Raw genomic sequence first — 6,003 nt, 5'->3', positions numbered from 1 at the left:
GCTGAATACAGCCAGCTCGCTTGCCGACTGGATGACCTCTCCAACCTTCGACGTCATATTCCGATAACCGAGCGGAGATTTATCACGCAAAAAAACTATCTGTGCGAGCCTGTAACAAAAAACTATGCATAAAGACCAGATTTTAACAAATCTCTTGCATTTTGTGACCAGAAATGTTACATTTATTAAATAATGAGGTAACAGTTAGTTGAACTTTATGTTTGGTTCGATAACTGTGTAGGCCTCCAGTGAGCTGAAAAGGAGGTAGAAAATTATTCAATGTCGACATTCTTTCCCAAATTTCCTGTTTTGTGGCCTTGTTAACGAGTTTTAGAGTGCGGCTCAAAACAATATTTGTACCCTAAAGGAACAGCGTCTTTGTCTGTGAAGTAAGTTTCAGGTACAAGCACCAAGGTCGTCGATGTTCCACGAGAAGTTGGAGACTTGATTACCTGTTTATGGAGCATTAACAGGAAGAGGTGCGTGTGGAGTTTAGTAGCTAATATTACACGTAAAACGGAAGGGCCTGTGATGAGAATCTTCAACGGCACAAAACGGGAAGACCTAGGGCTGTAATAATGATATCAGTTGCTACGACAGACGTGAATACTTTCTGAAGCTTTCTCTACGTGTGTAAATCTTGATAGCATTTTCATATATTTCGGTTAGACCGTTGTACTCGTGTTGCGGCTTAAATTCATTTTGTTCACATAAAAAATCACCCATGTGCCCGACGATGTCATTTCCGAGATTCTCGGCAAGGTTTTTGAGGTACGACTGCCGCGTTTAAATGACAACAACCACAGCAACAGGAGATGGTTCGATTTATTATTATTATTATTATTATTATTATTATTATTATTATTATTATTATTATTATTATTATTATTATTATTATTATTATTATTATTGGGAATACCCGTGGAACAGAAAGAGGTTAAAGAAGGTGCTGGGGTGAATGGATCTAACTACAATGTCAAGAATTGAATTTAGAACTTTAACTGAATGTTATATTTTCAGAACTCAAAATAACAATTTTTACAGGTACAACTAGCAAACATAAAACAAGATTGTGAAAAAATCCAAGATTCAGAACCTTGACACCTTGAGCTTTAAGCCCCTAGCTTTACATTTCCTGAGCTACGAGCTCAAATTTACAAAGAGCACAAATTTACTCAAGGGCAGAAATCCCCCAAATTCATGGAGCACTTGCTCCCAAAATACAATGTCTAGCCTTCCAGAGGCACTCGTTACAATCACAAAATTGAACAAGAGCTAACAGGTCTCAGTTTCTTCTAGCCTATTCAAGGCAATATCCGAAAATTACAATCACTAGCCATCAAGGTACAACTTACAAATTTGAAACGGGGTTATCTTGTACCCAACCTATTGGGCCTTTGCAGAAAAGAACAGGTTAAGTTAATGGTCCGAAACACAAACTGAATGGAGGCGTGTACTTGCACTCCTAGATATGAACTCTTAAAACCTAAAGGGCACTAGGCCGATGAAACATGGGCTACTCCCAAACTACTGAGGTGACTCGTATAAAGATACATTAATGTCTTACGTAAAGGAAGAAAAACAGTTACAAAACGTAGTCACCTCAAACCAAGATGAAGGGGAGCTCGAGAGGGTACATCACTCTCTATCCCCGATTTACAGTCGAAGATTTTATGAAGTTTTTACATTAGCCGGCAGAAAGTTACATTTTAGAAAGGAAGGTTACATAATTAATGATTCGGAACTTCCCCTTTGGTTAAACTGCGGAGCTAGCAAGAAAGAAAGATGTTATGTGGCCATTACCTGGTAGATGTACTGCTGCCTGACGAAAGAGGCCTCCTGCTTTGACACACGCTCCTAGTAAGATGACAATCAATTGGCCAAGAGACGTGCAAAGCCGCAGTTTATAAACCCTCAGGGAAGGTTCGAGATCTTTCACGATTGAACCCTGCCGCACCCTCTCAATTTATTGGTCAATTCAAAGTTACACTCAAAATCGAAGATGAAGAATAAGAAGAAGATTGTGATTGGTAGAAAATTAATTACAGAAAATAGTGATTGGTTGGACTAAAAACTGGCGGAAAGAAAAGGTAAATATTGCCAACCCAAAACTAAATGAACATCAATCATTAAAAAACTTATGAATACAAAACTTCTTTAAATCATAAGTTCTTTCACTTCGCACTAGGGTGCATGATCATAGTTTTTGGGTAGTGTCATCTATGGGAGAATGTCCAAACTTCATGATGAATGGCAAACCAAACAAGCAGATATTCACACAGGCAAGGAAACTGCACTATAACAAAATTAAATCATATTTTACTGGTGACATCTTCTGAGTAAAGTTCTAAGTTGGTTTAGTTTCAGTTTCACTGTGTCCTTCCTTGGGGTGACCCAGAATTATTTTGAAAAAATTATTTCCAGTTGAAGAAAATTTCTAAGTCTTTTTGTTTTTGAAGTAGATAGTTGGAAACTTGTTTAACTTCAGTTTTAGAGTGTCCTTGTTGTTGTAGAATATTAACAACATGTTGACAGTTTTGAGGCTAGACTTGCCGCCGCTGCCGATACCCAGTTGAGGTCGCCCGGACCCCTCAGGTACCCTCAGATACACCTCTCCCGCTACTATGAGAGGGGTAGTCGTGGTGATGTTAGAAGTATATGTGCAGTCCCCAGATGAGTTGGCGGTAGTGTCATCGCACTTCAGCCTTTGCCGGGAGATGAACTCTGGCACGCCGTTCACAAGGAGCCTTCACGGGAGTGGAGAGGGCCCGTACCCCACTTCAGTTGCAGTACGGCGGCGAACGGCTGAGGGGGCACTGAAACAGTAAGATCTCGGCGACAGAACTGTGTAGTAGTAGTAGTAGTAGTAGTAGTATTTATTCACTCATTATGTTGTTTACATATTTACAGAACTCTGTTTCTTATGTACATAACTCTTCTAATAACATTGTTACTTGAGAAAAATTAATCTTGTAACTAAACCACATATATTACAGAAATAGTAGGATTATTATTAACATATTAATACTTAAAATAAATTGTACTTGTAACTATCTGTTGCACACATTAAATAAATTATTATTATTATTATTATTATTATTATTATTATAACAAAATCACACCAACTTCAACAGAGTCGAGTAGATATCAGTAAAATACCACGTAAGGTGAAACCTTGTTTGTGGTAATTTAGATTAATTACATAGAGAGAAATATATTTTTAAATAATGCCTGAAGTACGAGTATGTGTATGAGTAAATGATGGATATGATCAACAGCTCATGGTGGAGCATCGATTAGAAAATGAATTTGGTGACGTGATATTCTCATTTATTTATTTCTTCAATAACAGTTCTATTATCCCTGACAAAGTATTTAGGGCACTTCAGACTTATTTTCTGACTTAATGAAGTAGTTTGTAAAGAACCGGAAAGGGCATTAAAGAATTTTGGAATGAAGTACAAGAAATTGCGCTTTGTTATGCTAAGTTTGGGTTTGTATAACATACAATGGTGGTACATCTTACTGCGTGTTGAATATTCATGTTTAATGTTCACAATTATATTTTTGTTCTTGTTAATATATTTTGTAAATTTCAAGGGCATAGAGCTGTTTTACATTAAATATATTTGCTTCAGCATATAATTGACTACTTGGGTATAATCTTCCTTTCTGGTACATTATTCGTAATATAAGGTTTTGAACAACCTGTATTTTATAGATTATATTTTTGTGGGCTCTTCCCCATGCTAATATTCCGTAGCTAAGAATAGACTGAACTAATGCGTAATAAACCTCTCTAAACAATTTCATACTGGATATGTATTTAAATTGTGAAATATATAAACAGTTCTTCTGATTTTCTTTCTTAAATCGGTGATGTGACTTTTCCATTTCATGTTCGAATCAATTAATAATCCCGAATTCTTAACATTACTTGCTTTATAAATTGTGTAGCAGTTACAATTAAATTTACAGTTGATGTTGTGTACAGTTAATTCATTAAAATCGTTCCGTGTATCTATTACTGAAAAAATCATATTTTTTCTTTTTAATGTTTAAAAATAATTCATTATTATCCAACCATGCTTTAACTTTAAGCAGTGCTCGAGTTGCTCTCTGTCTGACGAGATTCCAGCTATCACCCTCTACATAAATGACTGTATCATCTGCAGTTGTTACGATGTGCGTATGTTCGGCATTTTCTATTGTTTTCTCTAGATCATTAATGAATAGAATAAGCAATAGTGGACCTAATACTGTGCCTTGTGGGACACCCTTTTATTATCTTCATCGGTGTGCTTAGATGTTGATTAATTTTGACATACTGTACTCGATCTGTCAAGTAATTCTCCAGCAAATCCAGCACATTACCCTTAAAGCAGTATTTTTCCAATTTCTGGAGGAGCAAGCGGTATGACACACTATCGAATGCGTCTTCAAGGTCGAGAAATATTCCTGTGGAGAGCAGAGAAGAATTAAGATTTTCATATATTCTTTTTGTTAAGGCGGATATAGCATCAGTCGTTCTGAGATTTTTAATGAATCCAAACCGTCTGGCGAAAGTATTTGGTGTTTTTCTAAAATTTGGTAAATATTTTTCTTTAATCATTTCTCGAATATTTTTTATATTGTTGTAGTTATCGAAATAGCTCTGTCATTTATAATGACATAAATATTTCCAGACTTGTGAAGGGGTTTTACTATTGTTGTTTTAAGCAGCTTTGGAAAGTAACCTAAGGTGAAGGAATCATTGATAATATTCAGCAACGGTTCCTTTAATGACTCTATATTTTCTTTAAAAATTCGAGCCGAAATATTGTCTATTCCTACAACTTTGTTTTCATGTACTTCACTTAAATATCTCTTCAGAAACTATTATGTTACCGGTGCAAGGAAGCAAGTATGAGGGTTGCGAGCGATATTTAATGGGAGTCGGAAATCTGTCTCTGATGCTTTGCTTTCTCAGTGGTTTCGTTAATGAAATAATTGTTAAATTTATTAGAAATATTTATGTCATCTTTACAGATTTCTCCTTTATATCTGATTTCCTTGATCTCTTCTTTTCTAACTGACCTTTGTGTTAATTAATTGACTATGACCCAGACCTTACCCCGGTTATTTGAATTGCGATTGATCAGATTCCTATAGTACTCAGTTTTCGTTTTCATAATTAGATCATTTAGTTTGTTCCTATATTTCCTGTACTGTTCTTTAATTTCCAAGTTATCCTTATTTTTTAAATATTGTTGATAAAGTCGGTCTCTTGTGTGAATAGATTTCACCAAACCGTAAGAAATCCATTCTGTTCTTTTAACTTCCTTTGATTTCAATTTAACAGTGGACAGACTCATGCTGTTTTTAATCGTATTCACGAATTTATGAAGTTTGATATCAAAATCACTGCTGTATAAGGTATCTCCCCAATTTTTTTCTTAAATGATTTTTAAGCTCAAACTGATCTATTTTAAAACAGTTACGTCGAAAATTTGGTATATTATTAGGGACCGAGGCATTTTGAATGTTGAGGCTTACTATTAAAGGATAATGATCTGAAATTTTACTTTGAGAGATGATAGACAGAATGTCGTCATTTCTCAACCTACTTTTAATCAAAGCATGATCAGTACAGGATTTACTTATACCAGATACTTTCTTGTAACATTCCTCACAGCCGTGTTCATTTAAAAGGTCTATATTTGTGTCCCCTATTATCAGTTCGGTTTCAACATGGCATCTATCTTGGATATAATGATCTAACGCACAGAGAAACCGCTGTTTGAGATATTCATGTGACCGATATACTCCTGTAATAGCTACTTTCTTGTTGTCATAATTAATTACTACTCTGAGAAGTTTAAAGTCATCATACTCAATAATTTCCATTTCGTGCTCCAAACCATTTTTTACCTTTAATACAACACCATCACATTTGTTAACTGAACCCCCATTGTAATAAGATCTATACAAGGCATGGTTACTTATATTTACATTACTCAGTGA

The sequence above is a fragment of the Anabrus simplex genome, chromosome X (assembly GCF_040414725.1).
Source record: "Anabrus simplex isolate iqAnaSimp1 chromosome X, ASM4041472v1, whole genome shotgun sequence".
NCBI classification, from domain to species: Eukaryota; Metazoa; Arthropoda; class Insecta; order Orthoptera; family Tettigoniidae; genus Anabrus; species Anabrus simplex.
This window is presented reverse-complemented; position numbering follows the sequence as displayed.